This window comes from Cupressus sempervirens, chromosome 9 (genome assembly GCF_028749045.1).
Source record: "Cupressus sempervirens isolate cs-2001-9-10 chromosome 9, ASM2874904v1, whole genome shotgun sequence".
Classification (NCBI taxonomy): domain Eukaryota; kingdom Viridiplantae; phylum Streptophyta; class Pinopsida; order Cupressales; family Cupressaceae; genus Cupressus; species Cupressus sempervirens.
In genome coordinates, this window is record NC_143126.1 from 140,013,125 (window position 1) to 140,030,142 (window position 17,018).

A 17,018-nucleotide genomic window follows, 5' to 3' on the forward strand; every position below is an offset into this window, starting at 1 on the left:
GACACAGGATGAACAAGGTTATGTTGTAACAAATTATCATGTGACTGGAATGCTCTTTTAAATTAATCCCAACAGCAACTAAGTTATAGCCCAAGTGAATATTCTTGCATCTGATGGGGTTCAAAAAAGTTTTGAGGGTACAATGGTTAGTGAAAACTATATAAAGGATTTTGTTGTCTTGAAGATGGATGCCTCTGATACGCTTTTACAGTCAGTTGAGGTTGGGAAATTATTCACTCAAACTTGGTCAGTGATGCTTTGCAATTGGAAACACATAGACCACATATTGATTGCTGGAGTTCTTAGTGAATTGAACTGGGTTTTTGTTAAAAATGAAAAACATAATTGCTGAATTTTTTTCAAATTGATCACTTGCTACATTTATTAAAATGCCTCAATTGGCTTATGGTGTGGTAATATGAAGCTTTTAGTGGAGGATGAATGAAAAAATATCATCTGGTGGAACCATAAAAAGATGTTATTTGATTGTGCATATAACTTTAAACTGAGCAACCTACAAAAGGGTTTGAAACATAATGAAGCTACTGATTCATTCTACACAACAAGGTTAGCAATAATGTTTTCTCAAAGTTAAAAGCATGCTCTACACTTGAAGATAAGATGGCATGTGCAATCAAATAAACATCTCCAGCAAATGTTCTAGTAACCACGTCACATAATTGTCATTGTTTCTATCCTCAAAGACTACATACAAAAAATATCATCGTGGCAGTTAAACAAAATAGTAAGATTCAGCAATAGCAACATGTATTTCAAATTCATTGATGACAATGAAGATTGGCTAAAAATTTACAAGAGAAATTACCGAGTTTTTTAAAAAATGAAATGTGTTTGCCAGAACTTGTTTTTAACAAAACCCATATGCAAAAATGTAGATTGGAATGTATCATACAACAAATCAATATCAGCAAGCTGGCATTCACCTCTGACTATTGCAGATTTTTTGATTTAAAATGTTTATTGCTGGGTTATGCAATGATTAACGAAGGAAATGGATCCTTACTACAGAGTTGTCACACAAGAGGGTCTTCATTATCTGAAGCAGCAAGTCATGTATATGGGAACATCAAAGTAGAAACTATTCAAGTCACCAGAGCTTGTTTCCAACTTATAATAGTAGCAAATCAATATCAGAAAATACCCACAGTTAAAAAACAACAAAGAAATCGAGCTCTATCTCAGCAATAAAAAAATCAAAGCTCGAGGTCAACATGGCGGCAAAATGAGAGATTTTCAACAGTATTTTCCATTACGACATCCAAATACAAATAGGAGCCCATGCAATAAGATTCAAAAGAGATTAAATGTCCACAGTCAACAGAAAAATATTTTACATCTTCATTTCTAGCTAGGGAAATACAAAAAACAAAAAACCTTAATCTGTCAAAGCAAGGAGAAGATCGGCTACATCAGAGAAACTACATTTTCAGCAGTTACAAATTTCATTATCATTCATGACAATATTAGATTCAGAAAATCTAAATTCTTACCTCTGCGGCTACAATGGAAGGTGCACAGTCATGGGAAAATGAAAATAATTCAAAGACCAAGCAATAAGCAAGGAAAAAATCCAGATAAAACAACCTCTTCAGACTTGAAACCCTCATCCTGTAGCTTCCAGAACTTCAAAACAAACAAGATAAAATGAACTCATTTTAGGGTAATCGAAATATTCATACCCTCTTTCAAAATGAATTTCCATTTGGAGTCCGTGATTTTTTTTTTCATGGGATTTTACATCCTTTTAAAAAAATTTGTATTTGCGATGAGTGAGGTTGCAAGTTTTATTAATGTCTTAGAGGCTTTGTAAAGTTAATAATGTTACTTGTTATTTTTCATACTTATAATAAAGAAAATAGCATTTAAATGATTAATTCTAATCATTTAATATTATTTTATTCAAAATGCAAGAACATTATTTTAAATCATTTCTTTTGCATAATTATTACTGTAAAAGAGAAATATTTTAATGATGTAATTATAAGTCATTAGATATTTTTCTATGTTTAATGCAAAAGATGAGTCATTTTATATTCATGTCATGGTCTTTAAGATTGAAAATAGTTAGGAAACATATGCATGGAATATAGGAGGTCAGATTTTGACTTTACTAAGTCAATTTGGGGGTCTTTATGACCAGTTTGAGCATTTTGTGGACAATGGAAGGTGAGTCATAGTGTTCTTTATGACTGAGTGGAGCTTTTTGAGCAAAAGATCATTATTTTAGAAGTTTCTAGTACCTCTTTTCCAGGCTATCTTTCTGCATGCGACCCAAACAATTGGGCATTGTACTTAATGAGTTTTCTAACTCATCGATAAGGGAGTTCTGATTTTATGACTGAGTTTGGAGACATCTTTGGAGTCTTGAGCTTTGTTACAGAGTCTGTAATTCAACATTTTGAGGAAATAATGCTAGTGACAGCAGTGTGATTATGCCCTATGAAGTAAATTGTCAAGTTCTTTTTCCTTTCTACAAATTCTGTGTGTGTTTTAAATGATTTGATAAGTTAACCTATGAATGTTTAATTATTCCTTGTTTTCTATCTCATTCCAGCACCTTTTTATGGAAAAGTAAGTCTAGTTGCAGGTTATGATATGTGTTTATAGGTGAAATAGTCAAAGTGAGATAGTAATTTATCCTCTTTTTGTAGTTTCAGTTTTGAAACCTTATCATAAATCACTTGTGCAAGCCTTTACAGGAAAATGTGCTTCATCTGTATTTCATAGAACTATAATCCTCTTTGTTACATGTGTGTTGCATCTTCATAGTAACTTTTGGCGTATCACCTCTTTTCTTAGTTTAAGTTTTAGGTTTTAGGTTTATTTTTTGCACTTTCTTACCTTTTCCCTCTAAGTTTTCATTAACTTTTAGAGTGTTTTACTGAAAGATATAATAGGATCCGGCCTAGAATCCGAAGGTTTCATTTCATTATCCAGTCTCATGTAATGAAATGAGTCCCATGTTAAGTAAGGATTACTGAACATTGCCAGTTCAGTAGGGTGTAAATCTTGAAACTTAACATGTATGAGATTGACATATCTCTTTTTCATTATAGAGTGCCATTCCTTCTTTATATGGCCCGATTAGTGACACTTGATATAGAAAAATGTGGATAGTAAGACAATTGCCCAAATGTTTTGGACATCATACTGAATGGTCTGTGATCCTTCTTTTTTTGTGCTAATTTGATGTAGGATGCATAGTCATGACTATGTTTCAAGGGCTACTATCTTAGTTTCAAAAGTAATCCCAATGGCTCATTATGCATGAATAGGCCCACATACATGGCACTATGGTATCCTTTTTATATCTACATTCATATTGGCTCATAAGTGTTGGTGCAAGTTTATCATACACTTCATATGCATCATGCATCTTTCTACTTATTAGGTTGATGGTGCTTTTGTTTGACTTCTAATTCCTCAAAATAATTTCTCATTTCTCAACACACTGCAATTATAAGGGGATGGGCTATTGGAAGAGGGATCCAAGCATCTATCGATGTATTGAATCAATGTCTGAGCCAAATCAAGACACTTGTTATATAATTTGCATGCACTGCCTTTGATATCAGTAGAAGATACTATTATTAAAGACATCATTAATGGCCAGAGTATTGAGGTTGGTCATTAATATCATGTTTCCATTTTGGCTTCCCTCAATGAAACATTACTATCTAACATGGGCTTTCCTTTGTGAATTTGTGGATCTTTCCTTCCACAATATCTGCACAATGAGAGGTCATCTCTTGCATATACTCACACCTGTGCCTCACAACAGACCTAATTGCATGATGTAAGTTTAGATTCAAAGGGTTCCACCAATATTCAAGGTAGGAATCATCATAATCATTCTCCACTTGGGTTCAATTTAATGGTCTTTGATATTGGAATAGCTCGTGCCAACCAAGACTACAAGGGCACTATTATAACAAAAGACATTTGGATGAAAAGACATTTGGTCAAACAGTTTGGATACACCTGCAGGCATTCTATTTCTTTCTTCATAATGATGACCCCGAGTGCTTCGGTAGTAGGAATCTATAATGAACCATTTCTCATTTGTGTCGAAGGTGTGGCCAAGGAGCCCATCTCATAGCAGATTACTTTGTGTAAACTATAACAACTTGACATGCATTTAAATATTTGGATATCAACTTCTTCTTCATATCTACATATGGGCAGAGCTCTCAATCTTTGTGTTAGTGTTCTCCTTAAAAGAGGTTGATGGAGATCAACTCTTATCCCTTCATAATTTGCCATCAAACCATGAGCTTTTAAGTTTCTTCAATGAAGCAATGGTGATTGTGAATTAACTTCCATGTACCACAATCATTGCCAATGGTGGTTAGATTTCCTTTAATTGTTGACATTTTGTCAAACCTATTTCATGCATGAGTGCATTCTCTCCTTCCAAAAAATGTGTTGGACATTCCTCATTATTGTCGATGCCTCTTTCAATTGTTGGCATATGAGACTCAATTTTTCACATAGATTTTGAATGGGGTTTGAATTACAAAATATGATAGAACACATATAAAGATAGTTTCAACATGTGTCATCTTTCATGTACAAATGGCATAATCTATCAAAACTTCATTAGTCCAATTTGAATGCTCTCCTATTAGCCTGAGCTTGAATTGATGGAGGAGAGATTTGTAAGACACATGATAAATTGTTGAAGAATATATATACATGGAACCATTCTCATTTTGATTGAGAAAATGCATAAATGTTTATATCTCTATAAAAGAATATGGAAACTCGTCTATGTGCCCGATCGAGTATCTAAAACCTAGCTGAACTAGTTGTACTAGATATCAAATTGAAACTTTATGCTTGGCCTTCAAACTTTGAACTTTTGAACTGAGGTACCTCTAAACTAATCTAGAGCCTTTGAGCTTCAATTTTGTGAAATTTGAAATGTATTGAATCAGGATAAGCCATTGAACTTGCATGATAAAATTGAACCATTTCGAACTGCTTTGAACCACTTCGAACCATTTTTCAAAGGAGTTCAAGACCATAAACTTAAAATTTTAATTACTAGGTCTATATATAGGTACCAACACAATGAAAGAAAAAAAACTTTCATTACCACTCATGTGGTTGCTACAACTATTGTCTAGGTACCATACCTTAGGGTTGCCTTCTTCACCAATGTTACACATGATGAAGGCTATGGAATTTTTTGTATTTCCCATGTTCACATCAGCTGCATTTGCATTCTGCTTTGACTGATCACCCTACTTCTTCCAACATTTAATAGCATAATGCCCATACTTATGAAAGTTGTAGCATTCAGCATTGCTCTTATTAGAGTTGTAATTCTTCTTACCTCCTCTAGAGCTATTTTTAGAGGTGCTTGCTCCCTCTTGCTTGCTTGCTCATCTTGAGCTTTGTATATCAGCATTGCTTTGACCATTCCTCCCACGACCTCTACTTCTTGAGCCTCTACCAGAGCCATTTCTTCCTCTCCCCTTGCCTCTTAAATTATCTTGAGCCTTGAAAGACTACTGTTAGGAAGAAGTTGTTCATCGGTTAATTTGGTGCTCATGCGTTTGAAGAGTGTCCATCAACTCATCCATGGTCAATGTGGTGAGGTCCTTTGCTTTCTTGATGGTCATCACAAGGTTATCATATCTTTGAAGTAAACTCCTCAATATCTTTTCCACAATCCTCTGCTCCTCATAATCTTCTCCATTTGATTTGAGTTGGTTTATCAAAGTGGAGATTCGCGAGCTAAACTCTACAATAGTTTCATTGTCCTTCATCTGAAGGTTCTCAAATTCCCTTCTAATCATCTATAGCTTTACTACTATGAGCTTATTAGTCCCTTTGAAGTTTTTCTCAAGGATGTCACATGCTTCATATTTTCATAAAAGTTTGCACCCTTGTCCAAAGTTTTTACCTAAGGACAACCCTGTGAAATATGGAAACAACCTATAAGTTGTAGGACTTGAACTGTGAGGTTGAGTCTCTAGAGAAGGCCGACTTCCTTTTCTATCAAGGTGCACCTAAATAAACTTAGAGAGGAAAAGGAAGAAGGAAAACATGAAAGAAAATATACCTACTCTAACCTAAGCTAAGGGTTAATGCATCGAAATAGAGTGTTTGACCTTATTTCTACCCTTAAATGCATAGCTAACCAGTTATAACCTTAAAGAATATAGATTTAGGCTTTGCTTAATTCAAAAACCACGTGTAGATTAGACAAAAAAAGAATGCTATAGGAAGAAACTTCACTTAATATCATTCAAATGTTATAAGTAGATAAAATCATGCAAATTGTAGAATCTAGACAAGAACATTAACTAGAGGCAAAAAAATCTTGCACAGTGTGTTAATGGCTAAAAGAGACTTGACAGAGGATTACAATGCCTAAAATGCATGAGAGATTATAGTATGCATAGAAGCAATACTAGAGAATCAGAGAAAGATCAACAACCTTACAAAAATTACAAAATCTACCTTTATAGCTCAGGCATAACTGAGATATCTTCTCCTAGAAGCCAAGCTCAATCACTACCATTAAGTGCTTAGAGAATGATCCAAACAATAGATTTGATTTGGTACACTTGTAGAGGCATGAAAATCATGAAACCCTGACTTGGAATAAACCCTAAAGTGATGAAAATGGTAGTAATCAATGCATAGTTGGGTAGTTGGATAATCGAATGATGAACACATGCTTCTTTTGCATTTACTAGGCATGGGGATGTTAAAAGCAACTTGCAGATGATCAAAATCTGATCTACCATTAAAGAGTCATTTTTCTTTTTGTTGCTATCAGTATGCCAAGTCGGATGTATTAGCAAGTCAATTATATTCAACACTCACCCTATATGTTTCTTTCAATTTTATTGCTCAGAGATCCTTTTCCTTTCCATCTTGGACAAGTGAACACCTTTATCATGGTCAACTCAAGGTTCTATGATCAATTTATCTTATGGCTTGGAACACTCTTAATAATCTCTATGATCTTATGATCATCAATTTAGTGTAACATCCAGCTCCCTTTAAAGTTTCTTTATGATCTTATGATTGCTACAATGATGTGACAAACCTTTGTCTTTGTATTCTTGGAAGACCTTGATAGTTGCACCTACGACCTTACAACAACCATATACTATAAGATCATAACCCTTCCTCATCAGCTACCATGACCACCTACTTCTACGATGTTACAATAACTACATATCGTAACATTGAGGGCCCTGATAATTGACTTCATGATCTTACATTGGATCATAAGATTGTAACATGAAAACTTGGTCATATTATCGTAGCCTTGACTTTCACCCTTTCCATTCTAGAGAATGGGGGCCCACCGAGGACACACGTTGAGACCTCTCCCTATCTGACGTCAAAACATAAACTAGCCTATGAATCCACATGTCATAACATCGCTTCCTCACATTGTTAGTGTTGGAAATCTTATTGAAAAGTTCATTGATGAAGAAGATTGATCAAAGAGGGAGATTGTTGTTAAAAGAATGTTTTCAATCACTATTTTGTAATTGATGTCAAACCTTCTATTTTTAGGAATGAAAATTGCTTATAAGATCCAAGTACTATTAGTTAGTTGATTGATGAAGAGGATTTAATCAACTAGATGTAGTAAGAACACCTAAGAGAAAGGTTGAGTTATGATATTGTAATGAAGTGCAAGGATCAGCTAAGACAATGGTTAAATGATGTATTGGTAACATACTTGAAGATATAGAGGTTGGCCACACTAAGAAACATTAGAAGTCTAAGTTAGAACAAGGATGACTACAAAGCTTAAACTAAGTTCATCAATGGGTGCCAAGCAAGTAGTTGAAGCCGAGAAATTTTTTAGTTGGAGCTAATAAAATGAAAAAATTAGTGTGTGCCGAGTGAACTTTAGGTGTCGAGTGAAGTTCAAGTGCCGAGAAAAACAATAGGTGTCAAGCATAAAAAAATCTTAGTTGGTGTCAAGTGAACTTTAGGTGCTGAGCATCAGTAAAAACATAGTTGGTGCTGAGTAACACAGTATGTGTTGAGCACCAAAATTTCAATAGTGCCAAGCTGCTACATTATTTTAAAATTCAAAGATTCACCAAATCTGAGCCGACAAATTTGTTACCTTGAATTTTGTGAACTAGTTGGAGGATAAGGATGATGAGCTGGTGGCACAAAATTCTATGTAAACCATTTTTGGGCGAATTCAAAAGGATTATTCAAGAAGTTTCTAGAAGGAACATAATATGGGTTAGATTTAATGAATCCTACCTAATCCATATGAATTGAAATTAAAGAAGGGAAGTATCAAGCAAAAAAGGAACTCCAAGACTTCTATTTAAGGAGTCACAGACCAAGAAGCAAGAGCTGTTGGAGTGCCAAATTGCAAAGTGGTTAGAAGGGTGTCAAGGAGAAGATATCTAGGAGAAGGAAGAACAAAACACAAAGACTCTACTTTGATAAGTGGTAAGAGAGAGATGATTGCACTGGTACATTGAGCATGAAGACTTAAGGAGACTAAGCTTGAAAGGAGGGCAAGTTGTCAAGTGTTGTAGAGACTGAAGGCTATGCAATGTTATGAGCTCAGAAGTGATCTGAGATTTGCAAGTTAAGTTGTATGTTGCAATCAGGTCAAAGAATTTATAATACTCTCTAGCAATTGTATTAGATATGGAAATCCTATGGACTTAGGTTGGTTTAATAGCCATTTGTAAATCCTTTAATAGGATGGCATTCCAAGTGAATGTTCTAAAGTCCTCTAACCAGGCCCACTTCTAACAGGGTGGTTAAATCCTCTAACAAGGTTACATTTAATAATGTGTTGTAAGCCTTTAACAGGGTAGGCCTTTCATAGGGCATCACTTCAGAAGAGTGAGAATTGAGTAGCATGTTACTGGTGGTTTTTCCCAAATTGGGTTTCCATGTAAATCACTATGTTATGTGTTGATATTTTCATGTCTTATGCTTGTATGTTAATTTACAATAACTTGTTGAATAGGAATGTTTTAATCTTGGATGAATGAATGGTTGAATGGGCTCACTACACTTAGTGAAAAAGTTTGAATTGGACATTTGGACCCCAAAAAACTAATTCATCTCCACCTCTCAGTGATTCTAAAGCATTTCTAACAATTGGTATTAGATCCATCTGTTGATTTAGTTTCAAAGTACTAGAAGCAGGAAGATCAAGATGTCCAACAAAGAAGTTCCCAAGCTCAACAAAGATAACTTTGTTACATGGTGGAGTCTAATGAAATTGCACCTTGGATCAATAGGTGATTATATGAAAACCTCAATTGGAACAGAACATGTAGACCTAGCTGGACCCCTTACTGCAGATGATTTGAGCAAAAGGAAGGAGCACAATCAAACAATGTTGGAGATCACCTCTACACTTAGTTATGCTGAATTTGATGACATCAAAGGATCTGACACTAGATTCAAGATGTGGAAAGCCCTAAAATATATCTATGGAGGAGATCAGAATGTTCAAAGAGAAAAGAGAGAAAGCCTTAGACGAAAGTTTGATGACATGAAAAAGAAGGAAGGTGAAAATGTTGCTCGATATGATGTTAGAATGAAAGAAGTGGTAAGTGCAATAAGAAGTTTGGGTGGTCAATTGGAAGAAGAGAATTTCAATAGAAAATACTTGAGGACTTGCTACCTATCTATGCTATTATATTTTCAGCCATCCAAGAGCTAAGGTGTGTACAAGGAAACACACTAACCTTTGAAGGAATAGTGGGAAGACTTACTACATTTGAACTGTCAAATTTTGACAACTATAGACCTGGGAACCTTGAATTTTCTTTCAAGGCCAAGTTGAAAATGAAAGAAACTAAGGAGGTGACATCAAAGAAGAAGACTAGAAAAGGAAAACATGCATCTAGTGATAGCAACACAGATGAGAAAGATGTGGAATAGTTGGAAGCACTACTGGCTAGGAGATTCCATAGAGGCAAAAGTAAATTCAAAGGTAAGCTCCCTATCATTTGTTTCAATTGTAATGAGGTAGGTCATATTTTTGTAAGGTGTACACAAAAGAAGAACTACAAATAAGGAAACAAGTACAAGAACAAAAGAAAAGATGATAGCAAAGATTACAAGGATAGAGGCAAAATATGCTACATTTTGAAGAAGATTCTGATGAGAATGATGAAGAAGTTGTCTATGTAGCCATGAAGGATGAATCAAATAAAGATGAATATGAAGAAACAACATTGGTAACCTGTGTAAACAAGAATGACAAGTGGATCATAAACAATGGATGCTCACATCACATGACTAGAGATTAAAGTAAGTTTATTACCTTTACTCAGTATGATGGAAATAATGTTAGATTTGGAAATGATGCTCCATTTCAAATCAAAGGAAAAGGTTCTATTAAACTTACATAGAAAATTTCATGTGATAATGCATACTATGTTGAAGGATTGAACTACAATTTGTTGAGTGTATCACAGTTAGGCAATGTAGGTTGCAAAGTAGAATTTGGAAACAAATCTACCAAGATCTACGACATTGATGGAAATCTGATAGGAAAATGTGAACAAACTAGAAGTAACTTGTTTTACCTAGATATGGAAGATGAAACTTGTCTTGTTATTAGACTTGATGATGTGTGGTTATGGCATAAAAGATTGTGTCATGTTAACTTTGACAATTAGCATCAACAAAAAGAAGAAAGTCAAAGGTTTTCCCAAACTAAAGAAACCTAAAAATACAATGTACAAACAATGTCAACTAGGAAAGATGACTAAGTCTAGTTTCAAGAGTAAAACATACACTTCGAAAGAAGTATTAGAACTAGTCCATATAGACTTATGTGGTCCAATAGAAGTGTAAAGCTACCTAGGAGATAGATACATAATGCTATTTGTAGATGAATATTCCAGGATGATGACTACTATGTTTTTGAAGCAAAAATCTAATGCATTTCAAATGTTCAAGTGGTATTTGGCTAGAGTTGAGAAGGAAATAGGTAAGAGTCTAAAATGCCTAAGATCAGACAAAGGAGGTGAGTTTATATCAAAGGAATTTAAAATATTCCGTAATGACAAAGGTATCAAAAGGAAAACATTAGCACGAAGAACTCCACCTCAGAATGGTATTACTGAAAGAAGGAATAGATCAGTGATAGACTATGCTAGAAACTTGATGATGGAGAAAATTTTTGTTCTAAAGTACTGGAGAGAAGTTGTAAGTACTATTGTTTACACCTTAAATAGAGTCCAAGTCAAGAAAGGTACAAATGCAACACCTTTTGAATTGTGGTATGGTCACTCACCTAATATAAAACATTTTAAAGTCTTTGGTTGTAAATGCTATATTCTTAAAGATGCTAGAAATGGAAAGTTTGATGCAAAGAGTGATGAAGGCATATTCCTTGGATACTCCACTAGAAGTAAGGCATATAAATTTTTGAATACTAACACCAACAAGATTGTGGAGAGTGCAAATGTAAATTTTGATGAGCATGTAGAAGTGTAAGTTGAGTCCAAGTAATCAGAAGATTATAGATCTTTTGTATACTTCTATGAAGGAATGACTATTGAAGATAATGCTACAAATCAAGTTGGAAATCAGCAATCAATTTCAGTATCAGTCGAGTCACACTGAGTGAATGCTGAGCTACATTCAAAAGCTGAGCTGCAGAATGAAGGAAATGCACATTCTGATTCTGAAATTAGTACACATGAAAGAGATGATGAAGTACTAGATCGAGAAGAGAAAAATGACTCTGAAGCTAAAGGATCAAACATGGAAAGAAGGACAAAACCAAAATTAATGAAGTATGTAAGAAGACATCACCCTGCAAATCAAATCATTGGTGATGAGGATGCTAGACCAATGACAAGGAATAGACTAAGAAATGAATCATGTTTTCTGAGTAAGGTTGAGCCCAAAACAGTGAAAGATGCACTACAAGATGATGACTAGTATAAAGCTATGGAAGAAGAGATAGATTAGATTGAGAAAAACAAAACCTAGACCCTAGTTCCTAAACTAGCTGATAAGAATGTAATTGGTACCAAATGGGTTTTTAGGAACAAACTTGATGAGAATAGTGAGATAACAAGAAACAAAGTCAGACTAGTTTGCAAAGGCTATGCACAAGAAGAAGGATTGGATTATGGGGAAAAATTTTCCCTTGTTGCAAGAATGGAAGGAGTAAGAACACTAGTTGCATATGCTACCTACAAAGGTTTCAAAGTCTACCAAATGGATATGAAGTCTGTTTTTTTGAATGGAAGTTTACATAGAACAACTCGAGGGATTTATTGATGACAACAATAAGGATATGGTCTACAAACTGCATAAAGCACTTTATGGCTTGAAGCAAACACTTAGAGCATGGTATGAGAGGTTGCACAAATATCTTGTGAAGATAGGATTTGAGAGAACAAATGACAACAACAACTTGTACATCAAGGCTGAAAAAGGTAAAGACAGTTAGAAGGGTGTCAAGGAGAAGACATATAGGAGAAGGAAGAACAGAGCATAGAGACTCTGCTTCGATAAGTGGTAAGAGAGAGATGATTGCACTGGTACATTAAGCATGAAGACTCAAAGAGACTAAGCTTGAAATGAGGGCAAGTTGTCAAGTGTTGCAGAGACTGAAGGCCAGGCAATGTTATGAGATAAGAAGTGATCTGAGATCTACAAGTTAAGTTGTATGTTGTAATTAGGTCAAAGACTTTCCAATACTCTCTAGCAATTGTATTAGATATGGAAATCCTATGGACTTAGGTTAGTTTAATAGCCATTTGTAAATCCTTTAAGAGGGTGGCATTCCAAGTGAATATTCTAAAGTCCTCTAACCAGGCCCACTTCTAACAGGGTGGTTAAATCCTCTAACAAGGTCACATTTAACAATGTGTTGTAAGCCTTTAACAGGGCATCACTTGAGAAGAGTGAGAGTTGAGTAGCATGTTATTGGTGGTTTCGAATTAGACATTTGGACCCTGAATAACTGATTCACCCCCCACCCCCCCCCCCTCAAAGTTATTCTAAAGCATTTCTAATGGTTAGAAAATATGACAAATACAAAATGTGGGAAAGTGATTACCAATAGAAATCTAGTCATATGTTAACTCACTTGATAGCCTACCCGACACCTTTACTTCATCTAAGACCCATAAGAAATAGGACCCACACACCACATGGCAGCGAGGTGCTTGCTTGCATTGCATAAAGATATAGTAATTTCATAATTCAGGAAAGTGCCCACCATGGATCTATACAAGATCTAATGGTCTAAAAAGTTGCAGGGTGAAAAAAATAAACTTAGGAGAATAGGAAATACAATAATTTTTTTGTTTAATTTATTTCATATTTCCATGGCATTGTTTAATATTAAAGGTGGGACATGACCATTTAGCATTTGAATTCAAAAATGGCAATTTTGGTGAGAAGGCAAATTTGGTCTACACTTCCTTTAAATAATTTACTACTGCAATCTTGGGAAAGACTATCTCTATCATTGCTGCCTCTATTAGACTTAATTCCTTCACATCCTTTCTCTTTGACTCCTTTATCTGATTCTTTTGTGGGTTTGTGAGGGTAGTATATATTGATGGAACTATAACATCATTAAATCCATTGATTACAAACTCCCACAAAGCATTAGCTACCATTATGGTTTTCATCTTCTTTTCCCATTTATCATAATTCTATCCATTATAGGATGGTCGTTGTTGTCATATCTTTCCTACATCTCCTTCCATGTCAAGTATACCTAGAAAAAAAATTCCCTAACTCATTATGGATGTGGAGCCTCGAAGCTCTGATACCATGTGAAAAATAAATCACAACCTTATAAAAAATTGCTCGACAACCAAAGGTGTCGAGTGATAGTTTTGCTTGGAAAAAGAGGGTACCAAGTGACAAGGAGATGGTGTTGAGTTACTCGGCATACGAAGAAGCTGAGTGAGCTTGGCAACAAAGGGCAACTCGACATAGAGTGTGCCAAGTGAGCTCGACAGTATGGATGTTGAGTGAACTCGATCACCGTAGCAAAGTGAAGCTCAACATAGAGGATGCCAAGTGAGCTTGGTCAACAAAAGGAAGGTAGAGCTCAACAGGCTCAACATGCAACCAAAACAATGATCAAGTGAGCTCAGTTAGAGAGTGAATTAAGTGTTCTAACAAAAAACTTTATGTCTAAACTTTTCCACCATTAAAATGCAGAGAGGATAATGATGAAACTTTCAAATATGAACTTCTCAAATACAAAATACCCTGCAATGAAGAATGGAGAAGAGAAAAAAAAGATTTGTATGCCTTCTTGCTTGATTTCTATTCAACTAGGTTAAAATATCACAAAATTTGGGAGCATTCAACTTCAACCAGAAAAACGCTAAAACTTCAAACTAATAAAACTTTAAACTTAAACTTACAGCTATAATGGTTGCATACAATGTGGCCTGGATCAATCACTACTTCATAACACTAATCAATATGAACTTTAAGAAGGATAAAGATTCAACATGTGCTACTGCAAACACTGAAAGTGAACCTTCTTCCTATTCTCTGATCTTTGTTTTGAATATTCTTCCTCTGCTCTGATCTATTGATCTTCTTCTTTTCTCTACACTCTTCTCTACTCTTCTCTAATCTCTCTAACTAATCAATGAATTAGATTCATTATTTTTTTTACTACAAAATGTTTTCTCTTTCATTTTTCAGATTTGAACTCACCTACTGAGTTGAATTTTGGTCGGTCAGTAGGTGGGCATTTGGCTCCAGGGGCAATCAACCAGTCGAATTAAATTTCGGATAGGTTGATCATTGATTTAAATCTATTTTCCTAAAGTCCTCCAAGTGTCATTCATTATCACTTTTGAATGTTAATGCCCACTTGGATAAGGTGTTCGCTTATCTGTTGGCATGTCTATAGACATGGTTAATCTTGAAATTTTTCATTGTTTCTAACTCTATCTTGATCTATTCTACAATGGATTGGAGATAGAATGATTCAAAATAGCCTCTTGTGATTTCTTGAAGTAAAATCATTAATTCCCCTTCATAATTGATGCAATCATAGCCCATTTCCTTTCCAAATTTCAGTACAAATAGTGTCACTTTCAATGTTGTTACATTGTTTGATCCATGCACAATTACTTTAGCACCATATGCTAGTGTTTCCCCAACATCATTTCTAACAATCATCCCTACACCTAATAACTGCAATGTCAAGCTTAAAGCTTCATCAAAGTTACATTTCACCCACTCCTTCTCTAGTTTTTTCCATTTTGCCTCCATTTTGAGTTATGAGCTACAAGTGCCTTGGTGTTGTCTTGCATTCTTGATTCTAATTCCTAGCCACCCCTTCTAAATTTGTTGATCCTATGTAGTGTAAGGAGAACTATTTTGTGGTCTATCTATTGCTGATCCAATAACCTCCTTGATTGCCCTATTAATTCAAACTTGTCTATCAATAGGTTCCTTTTGGTCTAAAGATAATAAATATACACCTATTGTGCTTCTTCCATATTTACCATATTATAAATGATGGGCATAAGATCCATAGACTTGAGAGCATAAATTTCTTATTTTTTGGGCCACCCCTGAATACTACTCGTAGAGTTTGAGGCATTGGGCCATGCCAATTTAGTTTGCCCAACACCATTTCCCAACATTCCCATGCATATTTGTAGTTTAAAAGAAGATGGTCGAAATCCTCCTCAACATCTTCAAATAACACACATCTGGTTGGTCCTTGGTATCCAAATATTTTCCTTCATTCACTTGTCAGTATTCTCCCTCAAGCTACTAACCATACAAAGGCTCCCTTGCCCTTGAAGATCTCAACTAGCCAATCTTGCATCATCTCACCTTCCATAAGAATCTAGTACCTAGTTTTTACTAAGTATCTCCCACTATTTGATTCACACCAAATTAGTTTGTCCTCTTTAGTACAAGGGTTGACTAGTATTTTATCCAAAATATCCTTTAAAATATCACACTATTGTTTATTTATACCAACACCATTCCATCCCTTGTAGGCCATTTTTGTGCTCCACATAATCTGTGACCTTCTCACCCCATCTTTGAGATAGTTACACTCTTGTGTCCTACAGATCAACATTGTTTTTAAGTGTTGGTTGGGTGTCCCATGAGTCCTCCCCAAAGTTTTCCTTTAATCCATTCCCAATTTTCCAAGAGATGTGGTTAGTTATCAAGGATATGATATGAAATTCCATATCCTTGAGCCCTTTGGAGGATTTCTGATTGTTATAATCCTCTCATTCTCCTTGTCCAAATATTTAGCCCTAACAATTTTCACCCATAGTAAGTTTGGATCATTATAAATGTTCCACATTAATTTAGCTCCCAATGCCAGATACATTAGTTGCTAATCCCTAAGACATGTTCTCCCACCTTGTTTTGTTTTACGAATTTATTTTCAAGACATTACCATTGGGATCCAAAATAGAGTAGATCTTGTTAACTGACCTCTTAACCTTGATCGAGTTATGGAAAAAAATAGTATTTCTATCCCCCTCATGCAACCATGTCTCGATCGAGTTTTGCCTCCAAAAAACCTCTTCTTTGGCCAATATCTTTACATATTCTTTATCTAGCTCTTGCTCTCATAAAAAGTCAAATTCATCCATGCCATTCTCAATCACTTTTGAGTGTAATAGTTGTAATTCTTCCTCCATAGCTAACTTTTCATCAAAAATATTTTTGAAGACTTCCTTATTCTAGACCTTTATATATTCTTATAAGAATAGGATTTTTTAAAGGATTTAAAAGTCTTGTTACCTTCCTTTCTGAAGCACCATGCCACCATTCTTGAATCATATCTTCCAACCTTGGATCATGTAGCCACATCAATTTGTACTTGAAAAGAGCTCACTCCAGAGAATAATCATCATGGAATCTTAGGCAGTGTAGCCAGTGAGCTAACCCTATAATAGGAAGGATCTCAGCTGAACTTATCTAGGTTGTGGCTACCCAGTTGCCAACAAGTAAGAACTGATCAAGTTTTTCAATAATATTCAAAA